At 41.7% G+C, this 20,921-nt stretch overlaps 1 protein-coding gene across 2 annotated transcripts in view; it reads right to left on the bottom strand.

Annotated features, from left to right (window-relative positions):
- Positions 1-20,921, bottom strand: part of slc39a10 (solute carrier family 39 member 10) — an 86,202-nt gene that overhangs the window by 62,602 nt on the left and 2,679 nt on the right. For both annotated transcript variants that reach the window (XM_078228626.1, XM_078228627.1), the window contains exon 2: positions 6,479-6,563. The gene's annotated coding sequence lies outside the window, so the exon portion shown is untranslated. The remainder of the gene's footprint in view (positions 1-6,478; positions 6,564-20,921) is intronic.

Genomic DNA, 20,921 nt, shown 5'->3' with positions numbered 1-20,921 from the left:
ATGTGTGTTGAGTTTCTGTAGGAAGTCCGTAGTGTCGCGACAAAAGCTGGGGGTTCTTTGTACAATGGGTTTCAAGATGCCCTCGACATAGCCGGAGAGGTTCTCGCACAGGGTTCCATTTCCTGAAACGATGGGATGGCCGGGTGTGTTTGCCTTGTGTATTTTTGGGAGGCAGTAGAGATCTCCAACGCGTGGAGCACGTGGGATGAGAGCACGGAGGGTGTTTTGAAGGTCCGGATCAAAGGTTTTGATCAGAGTGTTGAGTTGACGGGTGTGTTCTTTGGTCGGATCTGTGGGTAACTGTCTGTAGTGTTCCTCGTTGTTCAGTTGTCGGTACACTTCTTTGCAGTAATCCATTCTGTTTAGTATGATGATGGCCCCTCCTTTGTCTGTTGGTTTGATGACAATGTTGCGGTTGGTCTTGAGAGCGTGGATGGCCTTTGGGCAAGCCAGTTCTGGATCCACCAGGCAGCAGCCCCTTGGATCCCATGCCCTCTCACTTTTTCTAGAAGCCTTGCATGGGGGACCTTATCGAACGCCTTGCTAAAATCCACATAAACCACATCTACCGCTTTCCCTTTGTCAATGTGTTTAGTCACATTTTCTAAGAACTCCACCAGGCTCGTAAGGCACGATCTGCCTTTGACAAAGCCATGCTGAGTATTCTTGAGCATACTAAACCTCTCTAAATGCTCATAAATCTTGTCCCTCAGGATCTTCTCCATCAGTTTACCAACCACTGAGGTTAGACTCACCGATCGGTAATTTCCTGGGCTATCCCTATTCCCCTAAGTGCACTGTAAGATTGGAACTTACTACTACTTGCATAATACTTGGAAAACAGCTGTTGTTCTGATCACTTTGGTCCAAGTCATCACAGCTGGGTTATCTTGGAATATTGACCAGTAACCAATTACTTGAAATACTGAACAGCGTTGAGACTACAAGTTATCTCTCTCTACTTACCAGGTCTATAAACACCACGACTATCAGACTGGCCCTATTGGAACAATAATTCAAGTATGCACTCCAAATGCCACCCTGACCATACAGGCTTGACGACTCCATTTGCTCAAAATCCCTTCTTGCCACCTTCCCCAATCTCCATAATCATCTAAATTTCTGTTGCTGAAATCCTTTTGCGTACATTGACTACCACGTTGACTAAGCAACTCTATCCCGTCTTCCAGCTATTACCTTCCTACACTGGTGGACGACCTGGAGACAGTCCAGCAACGCCTGGAAAAGTTATCCAATCGAGTTTGTGACTCCACATAAGAGCAGCCATGTTTGCAAGAAATTACAGGTCCTGACTTAATCTGAGTTTGTTTATTTGGTTTGACCTAAAAGAGGGCAAGAAATGACAGGAAAACATTTAAGTGATTGGTTGCAGAATATTTTGCCCATACACCTTAAACTTTTTAATTGTAAAAATTAGTTGCAAGGTTTACTGGCAGAATGAAGGTGGCATTGGGAGTAACAGTATTTGTTATTTGATTAAGAAACTAAGTTAATTCATACATAATAAAGATGGACAAACAGATATTTTGAGACTGCAGAATGAAGGAGTCCCTAGATGCTGGAATGATCCAAGGAAAACACATCTGCAGTAAATATCTGCGGTTTGAAGAGTTTCGACTTAAGTTGAGCTGGAGGCCAACCTGCAGACATTGCAATGCGTCTGGGAGGAGGAAGTTACTTGGGTACTTTGTACCAGACAGAAGACAATCACACCCCTTAGGATAGAATCTTCTGATTTGGTTAGCGAGGACAGGAAAGTGAGACTGCAAGTAAGGCAGCTATGTAAAGCCAGAAGTGGAGGAGTCTATGCCTTTGCAATTGTTCAACAGGTTTGAAGTTCAAATCTGCTCTGGGTTGGAGAGGAACGTGTAGGTGGATTGGCCATGGATTGGCCAGGGCGGCACGGTAGCACAGTGGTTAGCACTGTTGCTTCACAGCTCCAGGGTCCTGGGTTCGATCCCCTGCTTGGGTCACTATCTGTGTGGAGTTTGCACATTCTCCTCGTGTCTGCATGGGTTTCCTCCGGGTGCTCCGGTTTCCTCCCACAGTCCAAAAGATGTGCGGGTTAGGTTGATTGGCTATGCTAAAATTGCCCTTAGTGTCCTGGGATGCTTAGGTTAGAGGGATTAGTGGGTAAATATGTAGGGATATGGGGGTAGGGCTTGGGTGGGATTGTGGTCAGTGCAGACTCGGTGGGCCGAATGGCCTCTTTCTGTGCTGCAGGGTTTCTAAGATTTCTAAAATGCACAGGGTTATGGGGATAGAGCGATGAGGGGGTGGGCCTGTGTAAAATGCTCTTTCAAAAAGTCAGTGCAGACTTGATAGGCTGGATGGCCTCCTTCCGCACTGTAGGAATTCTATTAAGGAGATCGCAGGACACTTAAAAAATCTCAATGCAATCAGGCAAAGTTAACATGGTTTTGTGAAAGGGAAACGATGTTTGACCAATTTATTGGAGCTCTTTGAGAAAGCAATAAGCAACATGCATAAATGGGAACCTGTAGGTAAGGTGTACTTGGATTTCCAAAAGGGATATGATAACTGCACAAAATAAGAGCTTATGGTGTAGGTGGTAACATTTAGAACAAACAGATAATTGGTTAGCTAACAGGAGAAAGAGTAGGCATAAATGGGTCACTTTTGGGTTGGCAAGGTATGATGAGTGGAATGCTACAGGGATTAGTGCTAGGCCCTCAACTATTACAGTTTTTATCAAATCACTTTGATTCATACAGCGAAAACCAAACCAAAAGCACCAACAGGTAAGTCAGTCTTCCATTTTACACCATATCTAGGAACATTGGAATTAAGAACGAGAGAAGATAATTCAGCTCTTTGAGCCTGCTCCGCATTCTATATAATCATGTCTGATCTCTATTTCATCCTAACTCCACTTCCCTGCCTTTTCCCCATAGCCCTTTATCCTGCTTTTGATCAAATATTTATCTATCGCTTTCTTCAATCCATTGATTCTGCATCCACTGCACTCTGGGGCAGTGACTTCCATAGATTCACAACCCTCTGTGAGAAGTAACTTCTCCTTATGTGAAGTTGGTTTGTCGGTGTAGCAGGTAATTAAGAAGGCAAATGGAATTTTGTCCTTCATTGCCAGAAGGATGGGGTTTAAAAACAGGGAGGCAATGTTGCAGCTGTATGAAGTGTTGTGCACAGTTTTGGTCTCCTTACTTGAGAAAGGATGTACTGGCACTGGAGGGGGTGTAGAGGAGATTCAGTAGGTTGATTCCAGAGTTGAGGGTTGGCTTATGAGGAGAGACTGAGTAGACTGGGACTATACCCATTGGAATTTAAAAGAATAAGGGGGATCTTATAGAAACATAAAATTATGAAGGGAATAGATAAGATAGAAGCAGGGAGGTTGTTCCTTCTGGCAGGTGAAACCAGTGTTTAGTATGAAGGTGCTTAATGCTCCCTCCATTCACATTGTTTGTACCTTTAAGACTTGATTATCTGTAAAGACTGCACTCCAATAATTATTCTGTAAATTGAGTTTGTGTCTCTGTATGCCCTGTTGTAAGCATTTCTCCATTCCACCTGACGAAGGGGCAGCACTCCGAAAGCTAGTGGCATTTGCTACCAAATAAACCTGTTGGACTTTAACCTGGTGTTGTTAAACTTCTTAAGGTGAAACCAGAACCAGGGGGCATAGCCTCAAAATAAGGGGAAAGCATATTTAGGACTGAGTTGAGGAGGAACTTATTCATAGCTCTACTTGAAAGTATTTACAAGCAAAAGACATAGACTATCACACTATTATTAAGAGTAAAAGGAAGACTTAATCTGCTGACAACTCCACAATTCAATGAACACCAATTCCTGGCCCCAAGCAGGAACAGTTGCACATGTGTACTCGGCACATGTGTTTCTAGGATCACTGACATTGTGGTTATGCATTCCTTAGCTAGTGACAATATTGTTCTGTACCTGTGCCAGCCAGCTCAAGCCCTCAAGGCCTCCTGATTGCTGTCCCTCTCCTGAGGGCATGCTGCCTCCCGCTTGCTGTCCTTTTTGATCATTCACTGTCTCCTTCTCATAGCCCCTCTTGCAAGTCCTCACTTTCTCCCACTGCCGCTTAAGCCTTCATTCTTCCCACTGCCCCACTATCAAGCCTTTGTTCCATCCTGCACCCCACCCCTCTCCAGAGCCCTTATTCCTTGCCCCGCCCCCCCACTCACAGCTCTCTACTGCACTTTCAGCACGGATTATACACAGGAAAACTATCCCGTACATTACTCCCCAGAAAATATACTGTACAACATGGATCAGATACACAGTAAAGCTGCACACTGTCCATTTAATTTGCTGGAATACCTGCCAATCTCCCCATCATTTCAGAAAGGGCGGCACGGTCGCACGGTAGCACAGTGGTTAGTACTGCTGCTTCACAGCTCCAGCGACGTGGGTTCGATTCCCAGCTTGGGTCACTGTCTGTGTGGAGTTTGCACATTCTCCTCGTGTCTGCGTGGGTTTCCTCCGGGTGCTCCGGTTTCCTCCCACAGTCCAAAGATGTGCGGGTTAGGTTGATTGGCCATGCTAAAATTACCCTTAGTGTCCTGAGATGTGTAGGTTAGAGGGATTAGTGGGTAAATATGCAGGGATATGGGGGTAGGGTTGGGTGGGATTGTGGTCGGTGCAGACTCGATGGGCCGAATGGCCTCTTTCTGTGCTGTAGGGTTTCTAAGATTTCTAAGATCTAAGAAAGTTGCTTTCTGGAGCATTACATTCACACCCTGAAAGGGTCATCTCAGGAACTGTGCAGTCTCATGCAATAATTCCTATACACAGTCTGCCCAAATGTAACTATTTATAGTGAAAAAAACCCACAATTTTTTGTAAAGACAAAGCATTTTTTCCAGTACAAGGTATAATTCTTTTCGGCGGAGTTTGATCTGCATCATCTTTGATGTAGGCAGTCACTTGGGACATCACTGGCAGTGAGGGCAGCAGAGCAGAAAGAGACTTGCATTGAATTTAGCCGAGGTTGTATCTAACTTGAGAATGCAAGGTTAACATTGAGGTCAAAAGTAACAAATGCTCTATGTCCCACCACCGAGAGCCAGTAGCATGATGAGTATCTGGTACTCTTTGACTACCTAATCCCTTCGTTTAAGAAAAAGATAGTGAAACTGTTCCATAGATTTGGGAAACTTATGAAGACCAAAGGAGTTAAGGACGTAAAAATAGCTGTGGAGAAATAACTTGCATCAGAAGCAATTTAGTATTTTTACACTGAAGTGTGAAAACATTTGCACCCGAACCAGCTTCTCCAGTTGAAGCCTGACAGACAAAAAGGAGATAATGGTTTGCAAAGTAAGGGACTCCAAACTGCTTTGCTATAAAGCATGTAATATACTAAGCAGAAGCAGCTCCACTCTGTGATTGAAGCTCCATATGTTTGGATAACTCAGAATAACTTGTGAATGGAACAAAATCAAGTGTACTTCTGCTCCTTCAGTACATTATTCCTTCTATTTTATATTAAAAGATATACATTGGTGAATGAAAGAAGCACAAGGACACTTCTTACACTCCTCACTTGCAGGTAAAAAAAAAATGGCTTTATTGTGTATGGGTTGAACTGACAGGACAATGAATGACATCATGTTCAAAGACAAAACTCTCCTGGCAAACTTAAGGTCTATGCACAAATGAAAATGGTGCATATCAAAATACGGCAATAGAAAAATGTAATTAAGGTACAAGCAGAAAACAGTAGGCAAGAGAAAAGGAAGTTCAAGATAACAAAAATAAAAGGCTCAAGGGAGAGCGGGAGGAGAAGAAAGAAAAAAGTACCTTAAGAGGCAGATGAGAATCAGTTTTGTGTTAAAAAAAGTAAATGTTGCAATATGCGAATTAGACATGCCACTAACATATTCACACAATTGGAATGAGATATGCAGCTAATGGAAGCACCATAATGGCTCTATCATTCATGTGTATGTTACTTGTTGGGACACACTCGCTATCTGCACTGCTTCTTTTGTGATGCAACTGAGAGAATGTGTCACAGAATTCCTCGTGGTCCAGGTTATTCCCAACATTAAGACGACGAAAGGGGTACAAGAACTCAGCAACATGGACTGGACACTGTATGGTTCAGAGAGGGAGCTCAAGAGATGGTCAAAGCTCCCAAACCATTTCTTCTCCATCATCAAGAATGCTTATTTTCATCTCTTTAAAATTCACCCCAGCCAAAGTTAATTATTTAATTCTTTCATGGATTGTGAACATAGCTCGCAAGGCCCCCATTTAGTGCCCATCCTAACTGCCCTTAGAAAATGGTGCTGAGCCACCTTCTTGAAAACTGCAGTCCATAAAAGTGTAAATACATCTACAGTGCAGTTAGGAATAGAGTTCCAGATATCTGACCCAGTGACAGTGAAGGAATAGCGATATAGTTCCAAGTCAAGATAGGATGCGACTTGGGGTGGGAACTTACAGTTGGCGGTGTTCTCATGTGTCTGTTGCCCTTGTTCATCTAGGTGGTAGAGTGTTGCTGGCAGATGTTCCCCACACTGGTAATGCTGTTGAATGTCAAGGACAAATAGTCAGATTCTCCGTTATTGAAGATGATCACTGCCTGGTAATTGTGTGATGCAAGTGTCACTTGCCATTCATCAATCCAAGCTTGAATATTGTCCAGAATTTACTGCATATGGATACAGACTGCTTCATTATCTGAAGAGTTGCAAATGGCACTGAACATCAGTGAACATCCCTACTTCTGTTGGAAGGAAGGTCATTGATGAAGCAGCTAAACGATGACGGGGCCTAGGGCACTAGATTGAGAAACTCTTGCAGCAATATACTGCAACTGAGCTAATTGGTCTCCAACAACTACAATTATCTTTGTGCTAGCTTGACTCCAACCAATACATTTTCCTCCCAATTCTCACTGACTTCAGTTTTGCTAAGGCTCCTCGATGCCACTCTTAAATGCTGCCTTGATGTCAAGAACAGTCACTCTTGAATTTGGCTTTTTCCCCCTTCTGTCTGCAAAAAAATTAGTGTTTTTGTTACTTTTCTACTCAACTATTCCAATCACCTCCTGGCCAACCTCTGACTTTGCATCTTCTGTGAACTTTAGTTCACTCAAAACTCTGTTGCTCGTATCCTAACTTGCATCAAGTCCTTTTCACTCATCTCTCTTATTGACCAACACTGGCTCTCTTGATTTTAAAATTCTAATTTTCAATTAATTTCATGGCATATCCCCTCCTTTTTTCTTTAACCTCCCCAATATCTCAGTGTTCCATGATGACTGTGCTTTCATCTGTTCAAGTTCAAAACTCAGGGGGCGGCATTTACCATGTAACCTGCTGTGTGTTTTGCAGCAACATGCCATTGGCTGACAGCGGGATGTACTGATCCTGCTGTTGTCAATGGGAGTTTCCTGTTGAATGCACCCCTTGTCGCCGTGATCACGCCAGCGCAAATGGCCAGAAAATTCTGGCCTGGAATTTCAAGTTGTTGTCTATCATGGGAATAACATGGGAGAAACTGTTTTGGGTTTCATTGCAAGCAACACAGAGACTTCACTAATCTTATTTGTGACTAATGCTTGCAGAATACCATGCATATCACATTTTCATTTTCAGCTTGTTCAGCCCACACATACTTTACGTGAAACTGACTTGACAATCAGATTAACATTTAGACTTGAATAACATTTACAGAAATCTGACTTTATTTTTTTGTTCAATTCTTAATGCAAGTACTTAAGACATGAATTACAACGTTCTTTCCAGCTAGCAAATCTAAAATGGGGCAGAGGCAATAACAACTAAAAGGAAAAGCCTTGCAAATATTGTATGCCTTCATGGCCTCAGGCGTCCAAAGCAAACAAAGCTAATTTTGAAGTGTAGTCACTGTCGTAATGTAGAAAATGAGGCAGCCATTTGTGGTTCCAAGAACAACTAATCGGTTTTTAGTAATTAAATATCATTAAACATTGCAAAATGCTCCACATATTTCTCAAGGGAGAATTAATAGAGATCAAAAACATTTTTAATCCACTGATCTAAGGTGTAGTCAAAGAGATGGAATTTGAAGAGCCTTTGAAGATTTTGCAATGTTGATAGATTGTGAAGAGATTTGGAAATACAGAAGGGAGTTTGGGATCAACACATAGAATTAACAATTAATAATGGTTGGAGAGAGGCATGCATGAATTAGTATAGGATATCATTCCAGTTGTAGAGTTCTAGTTGAGTCATAATGTGTTGCGCAGAGCTCAGTAGACATACCTAGGTGAGATTGTGACAACGCTTTCAGGTTCAAATGAGTGCTTCAGTGGCAGAAATATTACAAGAGATAGTGATGCCACATAGGAAAGTTACGGCAGAAAGTGGCCATTCAGCCTACTATGTCTGTGCCAGCCAAAAAAGAGAAAAAAGAAACAAGCCGAGATTTGCCCTGTTACTGAAAAGCATGACAAATCCAATGTGGCCAATTACTGCCCCATCAACCACAAAGTGATGGAAGTTGTTGATGAAAATGCTATCAAGCAGTATTACACAGTAATTCACTATTTTAACCCCAAACTGGTCCATAATCTTACAGGTTACAACACTCACAGGATCCAGGGTGAGGTAGCTAAATGGGTACAAAATTGGCTTGATGACAGAAGCCAGAGGGTGGTTGTATTTCAAGCTGGAGACCTGTGACCAGCCTCAGGGATCGGTGCGGGGTCCACTGTTATTTGTCATTTATATTAATGATTTGGATGAGAATATAGGAGGCATGGTTAGTAAATTTGCAGATGACATCAAGATTAGTGGTATAGTGGACAGTGAAGAAGGTTATCTCGGATTGCCACGGGTTCTTGCTCAATTGGGCCAATGGGTTGACAAATGGCAGATGGAGTTTAATTTAGACAAATGAGAGGTGATGCATTTTGGTAGATTGAACCAGGACAGGACTTACTCAGTTAATGGTAGGGCATTGGGGAGATTTACAGAACAGGGAGATCTAGGGGTACATGTTCATAGCTTCTTGAAAGTGGAGTCACAGGTGGACAGAGTGGTGAAGAAGGCATTCAACATGCTTGGTTTCATTGGTCAGAACACTGAATACAGGAGTTCGGACATCTTGTTGAAATTGTACAAGACCACATTTGAAATACTGTGTACAGTTCTAGTCACCCTATTATGGAAAGGATATTAAAGTAGAAAGAGGACAGAAGAAATTTACTAGGATGCTACTGGGACTTGATGGTTTGAGTTATAAGGAGAGGCTGGATAGACTGGGACTTTTTTCTCTGGAGTGTAGGAGGCTGAGGGGTGATTTTAGAGGTTCATAAAATAATGAGGGGCATAGATCAGCTAGTCAATATCTTTTTCCAAAGATAGGGGAGTCTAAAACTAGAGGTTTAAGGTGAGAGATACAAAAAGGGTCCAGAGGGGCAATTTTTTCACAGAGGGTGGTGAGTGTCTGGAACAAGCTGCCAGAGGTAGTAGAGACGGGTACAATTTTGTCTTCTAAAAAGCATTTAGACAGTTACATGGGTACGGTGAGTATAGAGGGATATGGGCCAAATGTGGGCAATTGGGACTAGCTTTGGGGTTTAAAAAAAAAGGATGGAATGGACAAGTTGGGCCAAAGAGCCTGTTTCCATGCTGTAAACCTCTATGACTTTAAATACAGATCCAGGTACCTTTTAAATGAGTTCAGCATTTCAGCCTCAACCACCAACCAGTGAACTCCAGACACCCACTATTCAATGAAAAGTGTTTCCTCACGTCTCCTCTAATCCTTCTTCCAATCAACTTAAATCTATGCCCCCGGTAATTGACCCTTCAGCTAGGGAACACATGTCTTTTCTGTCTGTCTATCACGTCTAGGCCTCTCATAACTTCGTACACCTCAATTAGGTCACCCCTTAGTCTCCTCCGTTCCAAGGAAAAACAATCCTAGCCAATCCAATCTCTCCTAATTTAAGCCTTGAAATTGTTCTTTTTAAAATCTCTTTTGCACTCTCTCCAGAGCAATTATGTCCTTTCTGTATTGTGATGACCAGAACTTTATACAAAATGGCAGCTGTGACCTAACCAGCATTTTATGCAGTGCCTTAATTACATCCCAGCTTTTGCACTCAATATCTCACCCAATTAAGGAAAGCATTCCATATCCTTTCTTGACCATCCTGTCCTGCCATCTTTAAAGACTTGTGGACATGCACTCCAAGGTTCCTCACTTCGTCAACCCCTCTCAATAACTTCCCATTTATTGAATATTCCCTTTCTCTTTTTGCCCTTCCCAAATGCATTACCTCACACTTTTCCGGACTGAATTCCATTTGCCACTTTTTGCCCACTCAAATAAACCACTGGTGTCATTCTAGAATCGACAGCTTTCCTCTTTACTATCAACTACACAGCCAATTTCTGTGTCACCTGCAAATTTCCCAATCATATCATCCACATTTAAGTCTAGTGATGATGATGCAGTTAAAAGTGCACAATATTCACTATAAACATGCATTATAAATATACTCATCTTAACTGTTGAATGCACCATTCCAATTCCATTAAAACTATTATGGATACATATAATCTTGTAAAATACTACAATGTTTATCCCCATTTGGGACTACAGAGTATGAGTGTCAGGAGAGTGTTTGTGATACACATGGCTTTTCGCCTCCTTCAGATCTCCATCCTGGGGTCCCAACTTTGCCAAAGATGGTGGGTGGACCATCCATGGTTGCTATGCTCAGGAACATATATTTAAAATAATGGCTGTACCTACACCACAGGGTCCACAGTAGTTCAAGGCGGCAGCTCATCACCAACTTCTCAAGGGCATCTAGGGATGGGCAATAAATGCTAGTCCAACCAGTGATGCCCATAATCCTGTAAATGAATTTTAAAAAGCTCCTTTTTCTTCTGACATCAGTTTCAGATCTTACTGTTAATTTAAAACTGGAGACCATACTGCATGACAAAGAGAATAGATTTAAAATCAATAGCAGCAGTCAGGACTATATCACAATATATCTGAACAGTGGATAGAAATATACTGACTGAAATTAGAAAGAGAGAAAATATATTAAGGGACAGCAGCTGACATGACGGTATGAATTTTACTTGGCAAGTTTTTAAATGTTCATCTAGTAAGTAAAGAAAGTATGCTTTGAGGGGTATAGGAAAATCATCCTATACATGTCATTGTTACATAATATAGTATTAGCAGCATGCAAATGTTCAATTGTGCCGCACTCACACATAAATGTGCTTTGGTCAACCATGAGACACAAGCTTTATGTACTTTTCACTTGGAGTTTCTGAACTGATGCCCACATGGAACGAGATACCTGCACTTCAATTTTGGCCTCTTGGCCAGATTTTATTTGATCCATTAGAGGCTGTGGCTTCAGTTACAAAGGCCCTAATAGCTCTGGAATTTACTCTCTACACCTCTCATTCTTTTTTAAAGCTTAACTCTTTGAACAGGCTTTTTGCCATCTGCCATACTATCCCCTTATGAGGCTCAGTGACAAATTATGTCCGTGAGGTGGTGGTGAGCCACCTTCCTGAACTGCCACAGTTGATCTGGTGCAGGTACATCCACAGTGCTGTTAGGGAGTTGTGATCTGATTCAGCAAAAGTAATAGAATTACAGTTCCAAGTCAGGAATATGTGTGGCTTGAAGGGAAACTGCATTGCAGGTGATGGTTTTCCCATGCATCTGCTGCCCTTGTCCTTTAATCTAGGTGGTAAAGGTCACACGTTTGGATGGAGCTGAAGGGCAATTGGCGAGCTGCTGCATCTTGTAGGTGGTATATACTGCTGCCAATGTGCATTGACAGTGGATGAATTGCCAATCTAGTAGACAGCATTGCCCTAAATGGTGTCCTGTCTCTTAAATCTTGGAGCCACTTATTTAAGGAAGTGCAAAGTATTCCATCACACTACTGACTTATGCCTTGTAGATGTAGTTTAGGGAGTCAGCAGGTGAGTTACTCACCGCAGAATTCCCAGTCTCTAACCTGTCTTGCAGTCACCATTTAGATGACTGATCCAGTTTAGTTTTTGTTCAATGGTAACTCCTTGGATGTTGATACTGTGGGTTCAGCAATGTTAAGCCATTAAATGTCATGGGGAGATGGTAAAGATTGTTTTGCAGATGATCATTGTCTGGCACTTGTGGGGCACAAATGTTATTCTACTTTTCAGCCCAAATGTTGTCCAGGTATTGCTGAATAAGGACATTCAGCATGAGAGTTTGCGAATGGTGCATGACATCATGCAATCATGAGCGAATGTCCCCACTTCCAATCTTACATTGAAGGGAAGGTCACTAAGAAACCAGCTGAAGGTGGTAGGGCCTAGAACACTGCTGCAGTGGTTTTTCAGGGTAATGTCCCAGGAGTGAGATGATTGTACCGAACACAAAGAAACTTTGTTGGCCAATCTCAACCAGCGGAGAGATTTCCCCAATTCCCACCGACTTCAATTTTGCTCGCTCCTTGAAGCTTCTGTCAAATGCTGCCTTGATATCAAGGGAAGTCAGTCATTCTCACATTCCCTCAAGGTCAACTCTTTTATTCATGCTTGGACCAAGGTTGTAGAACCCAAGTGACTCTGGTGGAACTGAGCTGAGGTTATTGCTGTGTAATGCTGCTTGACAACATTGTCATCAACAACTTCCATCACTTTGTGGCTGATGAGGCAGTAATTGGCCACATTGGATTTGTTGTGCTTTTCAGTAGCACTACAATCCTGGGCAATTTGCACACTGTCGGAGAGATGCCAGTGCTATCATTGCACAGGAACAGCTTGGCAAAGGGCCACAACTAATTCTGGAGCACAAGTCTTCCATACCTGATGCTGTCAAGGCCCAAAGCCTTAAAGCATCCAGTTCCTTCAACCATTTCTTGATATCACGTGGAGTGAATTAAGTTGGATTGGTGATGCGGAGGACGTCAGGAAGGGATGGAGATGGGTCATTTTTTAAAACTAGGCTAAAGGTACTGTATCACACCAGATCAAACTACGGCCTGCAGACCACATTTCTATCCAGCCCAGGGCTGCACGAGTGAAAGCACACAATGTGCACCAGCAAATACAGTGTGCATCAAGTGCACAATTGGAATTGGTGTGCTGCCCGGCCAATTGGCCTGATGAGCTGAGAAAGTAAAATGCAGATTGGGGCAAGCTTCAAGTATCATAGAATCCTATAGTGCAGAAGGAGGCCATTTGGCCCATTGAGTCTGCACTGACAACAATCCCACCCAGGCCCTATCCCCATGACTCCATGCATTTACCCTAGCTAGTCCCCTGATACTTAAAGGGCAATTTAGCATGGTCAATCCACCTAACCAGCACATCTTTGGACTGTGAGAGGAAACCAGAGCACCCGGAGGAAACCCACGCAGACACGGGGAGAATGTGCAAACTCCACAGTGACCCAAGATGGGAATCGAACCTGGGTGCCTGGCACTGTGAGGCTGCAGTGCTAACCCACTGTGCCACCATGGCACCTTTTTTAAAAGTAAAATACTTAAGGCCACGGAAGGACTTCCACGCAAGTTAATCAGTCTGGATGTGGGCTTTTCTTGGGGATTGTGCCTAGCATGTTAAAGGGGTGAGCACAAAAAGAGTAAAACAACGCATTAAGTACACATTTAAGAGTACTGCACTTTTGATTTGCATTTTAGTTTTGCAAGTATTTACACCAATTTCAAAATAATGATGGGTTTTAAATACTGAAAAGTCAAATTAACTCACTTTTGGCTCCCCATTTGCAAATTTCCTCACAGAAGGAGCTGGCATTCTGGGACCTTCAGGTCTGCATTTAACACAATACAAATCTATTGTAGGTTCAATCAGCCTTTTAAATTATAAATACCTAGAACCTTATTTATAATGGCACCAAGGGTGTGAGGCTTCAGTTAAGTGTGGAAAAGAGGAATGCCAGGCTGTTCTCCAGAGAGCAGAGAAAGTTAATGGTATAGTTAGAAACATAGAAAAACTACAGCACAAACAGGCCCTTCCGCCCACAAGTTGTGCCGAACACATCCCTACCTTCTAGACCTATCTATAACCCTCCATCCTATTAAGCTCCATGTACTCATCCAGGAGTCTCTTAAAAGAGTTCGCCTCCACCACCACTGACGGCAGCCGATTCCACTTGCTCACCACCCTGTGTGTGAAAAACTTCCCCCTAACATTTCCCCTGTACCTACCCCCCAGCACCTTAAACCTGTGTCCTCTCGTAGCAGACATTTCCACCCTGGGAAAAAGCCTCTGAGAGTCCACCCGATCTATGCCTCTCAACATCTTATACACCTCTATTAGGTCTCCTCTCATCCTACGTCTCTCCAAGGAGAAAAGACCGAGCTCCCTCAGCCTATCCTCATAAGGCATGCCACTCAATCCAGGCAACATCCTTGTAAATCTCCTCTGCACCCTTTCAATCTTTTCCACATCCTTCCTATAGCGAGGCGACCAGAACTGAGCACAGTACTCCAAGTGGGGGTCTGACGAGGGTCTTATATAGCTGCATCATTATCCCCGGACTCCTAAACTCAATCCCTCGATTGATAAAGGCCAGCACACCATACGCCTTCTTAACCACCTCCTCCACCTGCGGGGCCGATTTTAGAGTCCGATGGACCCGGACCCCAAGGTCCTTCTGATCCTCTACAGTACTAAGAGTCTTTCCCTTTATATTGTACTCCTTCATCCCATTTGACCTGCCAAAATGGACCACGACGCATTTATCTGGGTTGAAGTCCATCTGCCACTTGTCCGCCAAGTCTTGTATCCTATCTATGTCCCTCTGTAATTTCTGACATCCCTCCAGACTATGCACAACCCCACCAAACCTTTGTGTCGTCGGCAAACTTACCAACCCATTCCTCCACTTCCTCATCCAGGTCATTTATGAAAATGACAAACAGCAAGGGTCCCAGAACAGATCCCTGGGGCACACCACTGGTGACCGACCTCCATTTAGAAAAAGACCCATCTATACCCACCCTCTGCCTCCTTTGGGCAAGCCAGTTCTGGATCCACCAGGCAGCAGCCCCTTGGATCCCATGCCCTTTCACTTTTTCTAGAAGCCTTGCATGGGGGACCTTATCGAACGCCTTGCTAAAATCCATATAAACCACATCTACCGCCTTCCCTTCGTCAATGTGTTTAGTCACATTTTCAAAGAACTCCACCAGGCTCGTATGGCACGATCTGCCCTTGACAAAGCCATGCTGAATATTCTTGAGCATAATAAACCTCTCTAAATGCTCATATATCCTGTCCCTCAGGATCTTCTCCATTAGTTTACCAACCACTGAGGTTAGGCTCACCGGTCGGTAATTACCTGGGCTATCCCTATTCCCCTTCTTGAAAATAGGAACCACATTAGAGGTATTCTGAACGTCAAAGGATATAAATTAGATACGGAGAAACTGTCTCTGGTGGCAAAACGCTTGGTAACCAGAGAACACAAATTTAAGGCGATTGGCAAAAGCAGAGGGTAACAAATTTGGACCCAGCAAAAAATTGAAACAATTCTGCTGGTGGATAAGGGGTTAAAATATCAAAGAATAAATACTCCCACCTGCAACAAGTCCCAACCAAATTATGCATGACTGAAGGTCTCCACAGCAACCTCAATTTAACATTTTGATGGACATCTGAGATTAATTGTTCAACACTTGCAAAATCAGAGCTGAAAAAGTACATACGAACTCTCAAATTAGAAGCAGTAGTAAGCCTTTGATCATGGCCTCAACTCCACATTCTGCCCAGCTCCAATAACTTCAACTCTCGTCAGTCACAAATCCATCTACCTATTCCTTAAAATTATTCAAAGACCCTGGTCACCAGGGAAGATGGTTTCAAAGATTCCTCACACTCCAAAAAATTTTCATCTCCATCTTAAGACCTCACATATTTTTAAACTGTATGCCTAGTGCTAGTATCTTCTGTTCCTGAAGGTGGATGAAGAATACAGAAAATGAAGAATGTGCACTTTTAGACTGGGGTTTTGAAAAAATTGAAAATTCCTGAACAGGTGTGCAACAGACTTACTTGGGAGCATTTCTTTCAAATTGTCCCACGAGATTATTCATTCCCAGCTCTCGGAATGAGATGCAAAGAGAGGATGCAGATGTGGTGACTGCCTCTATGATGAGTTCTGATTTCTCTATTTTTCTTTTGTTGCTGCCTTCCTTTGGTGGCTCATGCAAATCACAGTAATGCAACATTTATATTGACGAAAACACAATACTGCAGATACTGGAAATCAGAAAAAAACAGAAAATGCAGCAAGTACTCAACTAACAGAACCCGTGGAGAGAAGTGCAACATTGGACTTTTGATGCTATTGGAAAGGTATGAACTGCACTGTTCTCATTAAGCCAAGGCAGCGTGAAAGACAGCCAAGTTTGGCTTCATTATTCTATTTAATGTATCGTTATAAGGGGATAATTGACAATGAAAGATTTTATGCTTATTTGTACCAAAGTTTTACCACAAGTTTCTTGAGCATTTATGTCATACAATTTCCATACCCAGATGTGGCCATCCAGCAGAAATGTTTACCCACCCCAATATTACATAAATGCAAGTGGTTATTGAATGTGTGACATTGAATAACTCTATGGCACTCAAGGCAGGGCATCGCATTACTCCATAAACACAAACTGTTTTACACTATTGGAAAACATCTCTTGATGCAACGTACGCGAATTAAGCAAACACAGCATAAACTTTTAACATAGACTACACTATATTCAAGGTCATGTGCATGAGCAAGTTAAACCCAAAAGAGTTGATTTATGGAACAATTCAAAGAATCATTGAATTGAGAATTTAATGTCAGCACAATGATAGAGTTGTCTGGGGAGGGGGGAGACTATACAAGTTTGTATGAAATGGGCCCAAAAGAGCAAAGAAATGCAGCGATTAGCTTCTGAATGTTTGAACATAAACAACCCAGTTAACTGGTCACTTCTATTTAGATTTTGACTAAATATAGTTGGGAATGCATGTTATTTTTATTATAGCAAAAATTGTGGTGGGGAAAAGTGAGAACATTACCTTTGTGCGACATTGAGAAGACAACATTGCCCACTTGAGTCTTTGTTGGTAACTGTATAATTTTGAGCTTAGTTTAATCATAAATGTTTTAACTTTTCTAAACAATATGGTGTTGTTGAGAAGCAGGGAAAGAAAGTACAAGATGGACACTACAAGTTCACAAAAATAGACATTGCTCCAATTGCAGTCTGAAACTTATGAGCGGAGTTGATAAAAGTCCTGCTTTTATTAACTTTATAAATTTGCTTGCTCACAAGTTGAAGCACGTGGAATAAAGAGGATAATGGCAACGCGGATATGAAACTGGCTGAGCAACGAGAGAGGTGAACAGTCTTTTGCCTTCATCTGGTCCAGAAAAGAGTGATGTTACCATGGGGGTGGCTCTAGGACCATTGCATTTCATGATACAAAGAAATTTATTTATGTCACAGGTAGGCTTACACTAATACTGCAATGAAGTTACTGCGAAAACCCCCTAGCCGCCAAATTCCAGCACCTGTTCAGGCACAGGCGCATATATTAATGACAATATTAAAAGCGGGATACAATTTTAAAATTCAGACAACACAAAACATCACCTGTGAAAATTCAAGAGGATACAGATAGGCTGGTGCAATGAGTAAACATGTGGCAGATGAAATTTAATGCAGAAAAGTGCAAAGAATGAGGGGAGGCAATATAAACTGATGGCTACTATTCTAGAAGAATGGTGCAGGAACAGAATCACCTGGGAGATATCGGTGCACAAAGCATTGAAGGTGGCAGGACAAGTCAAGAAAGTGGTTGATAAGGCAAAGGGATCTTGGGCTTTACAAATAGAGGCATAGAAAATTAAAACACTGATTTAGAAACATAGACATAGAAAAACTACAGCACAAACAGGCCCTTCCGCCCACAAGTTGTGCCGAACACATCCCTACCTTCTAGACCTACCTATAACCCTCCATCCTATTAAGCTCCATGTACTCATCCAGGAGTCTCTTAAAAGACCCTATTGAGTTCGCCTCCACCACCACTGACGGCAGCCGATTCCACTCGCCCATCACCCTCTGTGTGAAAAACTTCCCCCTAACATCTCCCCTGTACCTACCCCCCAGCACCTTAAACCTGTGTCCTCTCGTAGCAGACATTTCCACCCTGGGAAAAAGCCTCAGAGTCCACCCGATCTATGCCTCTCAACATCTTATACACCTCTATTAGGTCTCCTCTCATCCTTCGTCTCTCCAAGGAGAAAAGACAGAGCTCCCTCAGCCTATCCTCATAAGGCATGCCACTCAATCCAGGCAACATCCTTGTAAATCTCCTCTGCACCCTTTCAATCTTTTCCACATCCTTCCTATAGTGAGGTGACCAGAACTGAGCACAGAGCAATTGACCTCAATTCTTGAGTGCACTGCCTGAAAATATGGTGGATGCTGATTCAGTTATGGTTTTCAATGGGAATTAAATGAGCATCTGAAGAGGAAAAAAATGCAGGGAAATAAGGACCCGGGATGGTAACTAGGCAAATTATGAGAGAGCTACATAGATGAAACAAGCCAAATGGCTTTGTTCTAAGATGAGGCAAGGACAAGAAAACTTTATCTCGTGTCATACTAAACAAGACTGAACTTCATGCATTACACAGCCATAGAGTTGTAAATGGCAAGTATATATTTTCAATCACAAGCGGTATAAATTGCTCAATTAAAAACAGCTTTATTTTTATTAGGCAATGGTAAAAATCCAATTCACTGCAAAGCAAATTTATATTTTAGTCTTGTAGGTAACTTTGTGCAAATCATGTTACTCTTCATTTTATTTGAAAACTTACCAACCATCACTCTTTCCTCCCCCACCACTACAAACATATTCCGGAGAATGGTTGCATACAATTCTTTCACCTGTGAACCATGACAATGAGTGTTGACCATAGAGGACATGATAGCAGAGCCTGAGTATACATTGAATAAGGATCAAATTAGGAAGAGGAGTTATTCAATAGCAACTGAAATCGTAAATCCTGGCCACTTTTCCCAGCCCTAACCCAAGACTTTTTGTAATGGCCTACTTGAGTTAGCACAGTATCTGGTCATTATACAGTCAAGCTCAGTTAAGATATTCAATGGATAAATTGGCAATACCATTGGGAGCTCAAGAGTTCCATAACACATTACATATTTTTCAGGCCCTATTTGGTCAAATTTTCATTCTTGCAAATCTGCACTGCTTTACAGTAATTGAATCCACAGGTAATTTCCATCAAAAATTATCTTAAATGAGACATTATTAAATGCTCATTTATAGCTATATCAATATATGATTTAACAAAGATGAGGTATATAATCTCTCAAACATGATCATACCTGTATATAATCAAAGTACTTGAGGAAGTTTTGTCAGCATTCTAATAAATCAGTTAGCACTAACTCAGATTAAAATTATTTTTCATACTTTTACTTGGGTGAAAGAGGTTAAGTACATTAACTATAAATTGGAGAATGCATTCTTCTTCTTACAACTTTTAACAGTGAAGAAAATTGCATATTTCAAAGCCATGCATTCTCAAATAAAAACAGGTCTGAGAGCAAGTCTGGAGGAGAAACAGAGTTAACATTCCATGTCTGAACCTTTCTTGAAAAATGGGAAAAGTTAAAAATTGTAATAGTTTTGAGGTGGTTCAAAAAGTCTTTGATGGGGTGGAGAGATAGCAGACATTTGTGGGCAGATCAGAAGGGAGTTGTAATTGGACAAGAAAAAGATGGGTCCAAAGGAGATGCAAATTACAAAATAAAAACAAATTAGACAGAATGAGAGGGGGGGGGGGAATTGCAAATGAACTTAAATTTTGCATCCAGAAGATTGTAAAGTGCCTAATCAAAAGATGAGGTATTATTCCTCAAGCTTGCATTGAGCTTCACTGGAACATAGGAGGGACAGAGATATTCCCGTGAGAGCAGAGTAAAAATAAATTAAAACAGCAAACCATCAGCTCAGGGTTGTGCTTGAAGACTGAACATAGGCTCTGAAGTTCTCCTTAAATTACATTGTAATTTCTGCATCTTCAGATTTCTTAAAAGCCTGTATCGTTGATTAACTGTTTCAAATTTTCCTTCGTTGGTCTTTCTCACCTTTGTTCCAGATATATTTATATTGTAATCAAAACTAGCTAAATACTTAAGTTATGAGGACTTCAGTAGGTGCACGATATCCTTTATGCAGTTACATTTCTTAAAGGATATTGCAACTTCATGTATTATACTAACACATTTTCATTGTTCAGTCATTGGATGCGCCTCATTTGCAGTCAGTATACTTCCACATGCAATAAAGCATTTGCAAAATCATGTAACTTGCAGTAAATAAAAGTCTTACATTTAAAATGAAAACTGACATCAGCATTCCCCATTTATGAATCAACTGCACCCCGTCATGTTAATTGCTGCATCAATTAACTATATTATTGCCTGTCTATTTTATATTGCATACCACTATTCTCAACAAGAATCCTATTAATGAGGGGATGTAATTACAGAATGACAAGTTCACACAAGTTATTTCGATTATAAGTCAACATCCTCAATTCAGCATCTCAGCACTTCACTTAATTAGTGCTAATGGATGCAAATTTGGAAGGTAGTGTTATGGCAACCATTAAATTCTTTGAAAATCATTTCAGCAATGGAATTTCTAAGAGAGACCAGCTACTTAGTTTGTATGGTACCAACAGCTTGAATCAGGCGCTGCAGTCACAAAACAAAAATCCTTTGTCAGTTGTGATGAAATGCAAACCACAAAAGTGACTCAGTTCCTTCAATAGTTTTAGCCAATATGCCACCCTGATAAAGTGAACCA

This window comes from Mustelus asterias, chromosome 14 (genome assembly GCF_964213995.1).
Source record: "Mustelus asterias chromosome 14, sMusAst1.hap1.1, whole genome shotgun sequence".
NCBI classification, from domain to species: domain Eukaryota; kingdom Metazoa; phylum Chordata; class Chondrichthyes; order Carcharhiniformes; family Triakidae; genus Mustelus; species Mustelus asterias.
This window is presented reverse-complemented; position numbering and strand designations above follow the sequence as displayed.